Here is an 8512-nt window from a genome sequence, read left to right on the forward strand (position 1 = left end):
GGCCCGTGGGTCTGGGCGGCGCGGTCTCGCTTCCAGGCTCCGCGCCCCCGGCGCCGGGGAAGCTGACCGCGGCGGGGGGCCGAGCCGCAGGGCCTCTGCGCCGCGTGGGTGGGTGGCGCTGTGATTGCTCGCTCCCTCCTCCCGCCCGGCTGGACGCGCTCCGGAGCCCCACGCCGGGGCTCCCGCACCTTGGTCTTCTGCAGGGCCCGGCAAAGTGCCTTCAGGGAGTGTGTGATGAATAAATGAGACCATCAGAGCGACTATTGGGGAGGGATTTTCTTTTCCTTGTTTAAAAACTAATGTTTTAACAGTATAGCATGGCATGGGCTACTTTTCAAAGGCTTTCACATCCATTACTACAAATAATCCTAAAAACAAGCCTGTAAATTAAGAGCAAGAACAATTACCCCACGTTACGAGAAGTAAAACTGAAGCTTGAAGCAGTAACACCCAGGTTCTTCCAACCAACGAATTCTAGTATATTTTTGCAAACTCTGAGAATAGTTAATGAACAGAGATATAGTAGAAATCGTATAGAAAGCAACCAGCTAAATGCCCGGTATCTGGTAAGTAACTAGTAAATGGAAACATTATTATTATGAATATTGTAATATTCCTGATTAACAATTTTACCATCACAAAAACTTGCCACTATATGCGCACCGGTGTGATGCAATAGAAGTATGCAACATCATCTCTACAGTATTCTCACTGACTAGAAAAGAAAAAAAAAGTAAGTGTATCTGGCAAAACCTATAACTAACTCCAAGCTTAAGGAAATACAGAGACCAGATGAACAAGTTAAATGACACTGACCAAGGAGCAATTCCCTGGATTCAGAATATGGATTTTCTACAGACCAAATGGACTAACTTCATTATTCGAAAAATAAACAGCATCAGAAAAGAGAGAGGTGGGGAGGGAGATTTGTTATAAAGCAGGCTTGAGAGACATTGAGCCCAAGGCAAGAATGTGGGTCTTGTTTGCACCATAATTATGACAAACTAGCTTTAAGTCCATAAAACATAGACCTAAGAAATACATTTAGAAAATTTTTAAATGTTTATTTTCCAGGGGAAGAGAGAGACAGAGTATGAGCAGGGGAGGGTCACAGTGGGAGGGAGACACAGAATCTGAAGCAGGCTCCAGGCTCTGAGCTGTCAGTGCAGGGCTGGACACCGGGCTTGAACTCCCAAACCCCAAGATCATGACCTGAGCCAAAGTTGGAGGCTTAACTGACTGAGCCACCCAGGTGCCCCTAAGAAAAACATTTTTAAAGTACTTCATGGGGTGCCTGGGTGGCTCAGTCAGTTAAGTATCTGACTCTTGATTTTGGCTCAAGTCCTAGTCTCACAGTTGTGAGGTTGAGCCCCGTGTCGGGCTCCATGCGTTAACAGTACAGAGTCTGCTTGGGATTCTCTCCCTCTCTCTCTCTCCTCCACTGATTCTTTCTCTCTCTGTCTCTTTCTCCCCTCTCTCTCAAAATAAATAACTTTAAAAAAATAAAAATACTTCATTTATACCTGAAGCATAACAGAATCTCACTTAACAAAATTTCTATGAAGTATTTTAATTTGAAAAAGAATTATATGTCCTTTTAAAAAGTATCATTAAGAGTATAATATGTGAAGGAATGGAAAAGCACTTATCGTGCAAGAGGAAATGACAAGAAAGCCAGGGTAGCGATACTTTTATCAGTCAAAATAGACTTTAAAACAAGAGACAAGGAGCGCCTGGGTGGCTCAGTCAGTTAAGCCTCCGGCTTCGGCTCAGGTCAGATCTCACGTTCGTGGGTTCGAGCCCCGCGTCAGGCTCTGTGCTGACAGCTAGCTCAGAGCCTGGAGCCTGCTTTCGGTTCTGTGTCTCCTTCTCTCTCTGCCCCTCCCCCTCTCATGCTCTGTCTCTCTCTGTATCAAAGATAAATAAAACATTAAAAAAAAAAGAGACAAGGGCACTATATAATCATAAAGGGAACAATCCACAAGAAGATATAAGGATTACAAATATTTATGCCCCAACACGGCCACCCAAATACATAAAGCAGCTAATAATAGACAAAGGAAGTAATTGATAGTAATACAATAATAATACGGGAATTTAACACCCCATTTACATCAATGGATAGATTATCCAAACACAAAATCAACAAGGAAACAGTGGCTTTGAATGACACAATGGACCAGATGGATCTAACGAATATATTCAGGGCATCCCATCCTAAAACAATAAAATACAGATTCTTTTCAAGTACACATGAAACATTCTCCAGAATATATCACATGTTACACCACAAAACAAGTCTTAACAAATTCAAAAAGATTGAAGTCATACCATGCATCTTTTCCAAGCACAATGCTGTGAAACTAGAAATCAACCACAAAAGGGGCACCTAGGTAGCTCAGTCAGTTAAGTGTCTACTTTGGCTCAGGTCATGATCTCATCATGGTTTGTGAGTTCAAGCCCTGCGTAGGGCTCAGTGCTGACAGCTCAGAGCCTGGAGCCTGCTTCGGACTCTGTGTCTCCTTCTCTCTCTGCCCCTCCCCAACTTGTGCTCTGTCTCCTTCTGTCTCTCAAAAGTAAATAAATGTAAACAAAATTAAAAAAGAAAAATCAACCACAAGAAAAAATGTGGAAAGACCACAAATACACGGAGGTTAAATAATATGCTATTAAGCAATGAATGGGTCAACCAAAAAATCAAATAGGAAATCAGATAATATATGGAGACAAGTGGAAATGGAAACATGATGGTCCAAAATCTTTGGGCTGCAGCAAAAGCTTTTTTAAGAGGGAAGATTATAGCAATGCAGACCTACCTCAAGAAGCAAGAAAAATCTCAAACAACCTAACCTTGGACCTAGCAGGGCTAGAAGAAGAAAAACAAAACCAGTAGAAGCAGGGAAATAATCTTTGAAAACATCAACAAAATTTATAACCTTTAACCAGACTCATAAAAAAAAAGAGTGCTCAAACAAAATCAGGAATGGAAGAGGAGACATCACAACTGACACCACAGAAATACAAAGGATATAAGAGGACATTATGATAAATTATATGCCAACAAATTGGACAACCTAGAATAAATGGATAAATTCCTAGAAACATGTAATCTCCCAAAAGTAAACCAGGAAGAAAGTGAAAATTTGAACAGATCAATTACCAGCAATGAAATTGAATCAGTAATCAAAAAATTCCCAACAAACAAATGTCCAAGACCAGAGAGCCTCAGAGACATAGTTGAGCAATCATTCTTGCATTTTAACCATAATTGTCCTGTAGAAAAATATTTATTACCTTCATCCTGTGCATGAACACACTGGTGAAAAGTGAAACACATGAAGCAGAATCTCCAGAGTATCCAGCTCTTTGCATTCTTGCCTTCATTCATTCACCCATGCGATGCAACCGACATGCACTGTGACTTTCTGTGTCCTAGGGACTAGGTTTTCAAAGATTACTCTAGAGATTGTGCTGAGAGATAGAGATGAAGCTGAAGGGAGAGAGAGTAGGGATCCTGACATTCAGCGGAAGGACTTTTATGAAGACAATGTATTAGCTTTCTATTGCTGGGTAACAAATTACCACAAACTGAGCAATTTACAACATTCTGCTCCGAGTCTTCTTCCAGCTCATGGTTGCTGGTAGAATGCAGCTCCACGTGATTGTAGGACTAAGCTCTCAGCTCCCAGGGCTTCCCGCTGTGCCCACCACATGGTGTTCCCCACAACATGGCAGTTGCTTCTTCAAGTCCAACTAGAAAGCATCTGTTTCTGTTGGCTCAAATCTGTCTTCTTCTGTTTATTGTCTAGATCTTAAAAGATTCCCATGATAAATCAGAACCACCTAAAATAATCTTTTGATTAACTTAATGTCAACTTGTTAGGGCCTTTAATACCTTTACAATAACCCTCCACTGTTACCATACGCCATCATACCCTACTCACAGGAGTGGAAGTCCACCATTTTCACAGGTCCCGCCTTCACTCAAAAAGAAGATTCAATAGGATGTACACACTGGGAGTCATGTTGGGGGACAATGTAGTGTTCTATCTGCCCTACATGATAATCTACCCTCATTTCAAGAGAAAAGCCAAAGTCTAGAGAGTCCCAGGATATCTGACAGAGCAGACTCCTGATTCAGCTGTGCACAGTGCTGAACTCTACAACCACCAGAAAATTTAAAAAGACACCAAAACCAAGCTGTGAAGGGCTGGGGGCAGGGGAGCAGCAGGGAGAGGAGGAGATATAAGTATATGAATAGCAAAAAAGCAAATCAAACACAAAAGCAGAATGAGAGCTCACTAACAATTTTATAAATGAGAGAATTGTTTTAATGTAAACTATTCTCAGTTTATCTGGTTTATCAATCTTGATTTGACACACTGAGTGTCAAGACAGTGAAAGAATTTAAAGGAGCCATTTCCTATCTCAGTTTCCATTTACAACTTAGATTTTGGTTCTTTGCAATTTTGTTTTTTAAGTAAACATCCTCTCAGAGATGGAAACATTTTCCCTTCCTGTATTGTAGCTTCTTTAATTGGTCTACTTCAATTGATAAGAACAGTTTAACAGGTAAAAAACAAACGAATTTCAAGGCACCTGGCTGGTTCAGTCAGTAGAACATGTGACTCTTGATCCAGGGTCAGGAGTTCAGGCCCCACACTGGGCATGGAGCCTACGTACTTACAAACACACACACACACAAATTTTATACCACTAAATAACAAAAATTCAACTAGAAAAATTTAAATATCTAACTGGATTTATTAATCAACTCACGAATCAACATCCCATCTAGCAAGGAGAGGAGAGCTCCAAAGGGCTACAGAAAGGGAAAGTTTTTAAAGGCAGGACAAAGAAGTTATAAACAAGAAAAAAATTATTTTAAGTGAGGTCACCTTAATTTGGGACAAAAAGGTCTTATTAGGTGGGGTACCTCATCTTCCTTCAGGGGATGTGGAGGACCTATGTGGCATATTACCTTACTGGTGCTGACCAGAAAACTCCTGACTGCTCCGTTAAGACTACATTTCTGGGGGAGGTTGCAGCCACAATTACATGAGGTAGTAAGCCCTGGTTTAGTGACATGGTCTAGCACAAGTGACTCCATTTTGGGCCTGTGGTTTATTTTTAACAGTATGTACAAGAGCCTCATAAAAATATAAGATCCAGGGACACATGGATGGCTGTCAGTTAAGCATCCGACATTGATCTCAGCTCAGGTCTTGATCTCAGGCTCATGAGTTCAAGCTCAATGTTGGGCTCCATGATGGGCATGAAGCCTACTTAAAAATAAGAAACTACTGGGGTGCCTGGGTGGCTCAGTCAGTTAAGCGTCCGGCTTCAGCTCAGCTCATGATCTCATAGTCCATAGGTTCAAGCCCTGCATTGGGCTCTATGCTGAAAGCTAGCTCAGAGCCTGGAGCTTGCTTCAGATTCTGTCTCCCTCTCTATCTGACCCTCCCCTGCTTGCTCTCTGTCTCTCAAAAATAAATTAAAAACATTTAAAAAAAAATTTTAATGATAAGAAACCATAAACATATATTCCAAAGGGCAGTCAGCAGCCAGGTTACTGAGGCTTATATAGCGTCCTGCACTAAGAGGTGGAGGTAGGGGTCTGGGGTTGTAGGGGAAGGAAGGCAGACCGCAGGAAGGCAAGAGATGTTAGAAAACAAAGGTTGCCCTGTTATATACATAAGTTTCTTAGGTAAAAAGGTAATAACTCTCTTCCTGGTACAGGCCCCCTTTCCAATGTAAATTTAGGCAATTGAGGAGAAAGTGAAGAGCTTTTCCTGAATCCGATAGGTTTTGATTGCCTTTACCTCAAAACAATCCTTATGCCAAAGAGACATTTTGAGGTGGCAAAATCTGCTCCCCTTTAGGGTTATGTTTTAGATTATAACAACAACCTAGTCTATCCATTTTTTCCTTCCCTCCACGTAGTGCATGCAGTGTGATCTTAATAAATTACAGAGGACAATGGAGAAGGGGAACTTTCACATGAGACGCCTGTGGCACAAGGTTAAATGATTGACATGGCTTAATATCACTGCAGTTTACTAATCACCTTCCTCCTTCATGTATCCAATATAAACCCAACTACATTAGAAAGTCCTTGAGGAGAGAGGCTACATTTCTTACCTCCTCTTATCTAGAATAGCTTGTAATAGTATACTCAACACATGGCTGATTCCTGGTACAAATACAGCAGTGCCCTCTTATCCATGAAGGATAGATTCCTAGACGCTCAGTGAATGCTCAAAATATATAGAGTTCTGAACTCTATATATACTGGTTTTTCTTATGCATACAAACCTATGATAAAGTTTAATTTGTAAATTAGGCACAGTATGAAACTAACAGTAACAGCTAATAATAAAATAGAACAATGATAATGATATACTGTAATAAAAGTCATGGGGAGGGAAGAGCCAAAATGGCAGAGAGGAAGAGAGCTCTGTAAACTTCGTCTGCCCCATCTATTGAACTGAGAAGGACATTACTCTCATCTGCAAGAGCGGAAGGAGAAAATATGGACTCCAGAAAGAAGAGAACCTCAAAGATACCTGAGTGAGTGAATGCAAACTGGGGAGATTGGAAAACGGACCAGCCTGAGACGGTCAGGGGAGGTGGGAGCCCCAGCCCGACATGGGGCAAGCGTGCGGAGCCCGAGAGACAAAAGGAAGAGACAGAGAGACTGAACATGCTCATAGTACTATCTCTGGGGAAGAGATAAGAACATTTAACTGTGCTGGGAGAAAGAAAATCTCACTCCATATATAACTGCTGGGTGGCCCAAATCCCAAACCCAGGTGGCACAAGGGAAAGAACAGCTTCCAGCCCTGCACCATCTCAGAGGGGAGTCAGCAGCCACAGCAGCAGGGCCACCAGGGTCGCTCACTTTGACCTCGGTTTCAGGAGTGGGAGCACGCACCTCATTTCCACGGCGCATCTCGATCTCGCCCCCAGCATATGCCTCACGAATCCCGAATCCTGGGTGCCAACAGGGAAAAAATAGCCCCCACCCCTACGTGATCCCAGCAGAAAGTTGGCGTGGTGGAGGCCTGGGAGCGCGCTCAGGCTGCAGCTCCCAGCTCATTTCTGGCAGCACCCGGCGCCTCGGGCAACAACTGCGCAAAGCCAAGAGAAACTCATCCCTCCTCCAATGTGATCGCGATCCCGGCTGGGGTCTGAGAATCCACAGTTGTGTCTGTGAGGGCGTGCACTTCACCTCCTGCTGCGCATCTTGCCTCAGGCGGCACACCTCACCTCAGGCAGGGGCAGCCGAAATCCCGGCCTGAGCCAAGACAAACAGATCCCTCCCCCTAAGAAGCCAGCCACCAAAGCAAATACATCTCATTTGTGGTAGCATAAAAGTGCATGGACTAGAACTTTGAACTGAGGCAGGCCTGGAAAATACAACTTGGCTCAACCATGGGACAAGGAGATCGGACTCATTAGAGTGGCCTACAGTGCCTAGTTCCAGCGGAGTATGGCGTGCCACCATTCTACTGTCTGTAGACACCAAGGCAGAGCCTCTGAGAGCAGCCTCCAAGACCTACCACACCAAACCACGCCTATCCACGAGGGGGAGTTGCTGCGCTTTTTTTCTTCACTTTTTTCTTTTTTTCTTCTTTTTTTGTACTTATTTTTTTATTATTATTACCTTTTTTATTTATATATATATTTTTTTTTTACTCCTTATTTTCCTTTCTCCTTTCTCTCTTTTTTTACCTTCTTGCAATCCAGATATATTCTCCTGTATCTCATCCTTACCTCTCCTCTCAACTGGTCATACACTTTTAGACAGCCCACTGTCCTTTGTTGTCTCTGACCCCCTTTATTTTTTTTCTTCTTCTCTTCATTTCATCTCTTTCCTCTCCATTTTCTTTCTTTTCTTTCCTCCTTTTAATGTGTCTGTTTGTTTGATTTGTCTGTGCGTTTGTGTGCTTCTGTTCCCTCTGTGTTTGTCTGTCAGTTTTCCTTCTTAGGGCTACACCAAGAAACAAGCCAAAGTGTGAATGACGGCGAGTCCCAAATATTGCTGAGTAGGGAAATAAAATATTCAAAGGCACAACAAGAGAAACTGAGAGACACCATTAAAAGAATATTCCCTGAAATGACAGGCCCGGGACAGTCAATAAGCCTCCTTTAACAGAGAAATTTTAACAGGTGCATAGTGCACAACAAGCTTTCTAAAGCTGACAAGAGACAGAAAACTAGGGAAAATGACAAAACGAAGGTACATTCCCCTGAAGAACCTCCAGGAGGAAGTCACAGGCACAGAACTGCTCAAGGCAGATCTAGACACATACCGGATTAAGAATTTTAAAAACTTGTCATAAAATTAATCGCTGGGTTGAGAAAAGCATCAAAGAAGCAACTGAGACAATGACTAGGCACTTTGAAAATAGGTGTGATGAGTTAAAAAAAGGCTATAAATGAGGTGAATAATAAAATGGAGGCAGCAACCTCAAGGATTGAGGAGGCAGAGAAAAAGAATAGGTGAATT

The 8512-nt window shown here is 42.5% G+C and overlaps 1 protein-coding gene across 1 annotated transcript in view; it reads right to left on the reverse strand.

The window, feature by feature from the left end:
* Window positions 1-8512, reverse strand: part of MPPE1 (metallophosphoesterase 1) — a 57798-nt gene that overhangs the window by 22625 nt on the left and 26661 nt on the right. The window lies entirely within an intron of this gene.

This window comes from Suricata suricatta, chromosome 14, assembly GCF_006229205.1.
Source record: "Suricata suricatta isolate VVHF042 chromosome 14, meerkat_22Aug2017_6uvM2_HiC, whole genome shotgun sequence".
Taxonomy (NCBI): Eukaryota; Metazoa; Chordata; class Mammalia; order Carnivora; family Herpestidae; genus Suricata; species Suricata suricatta.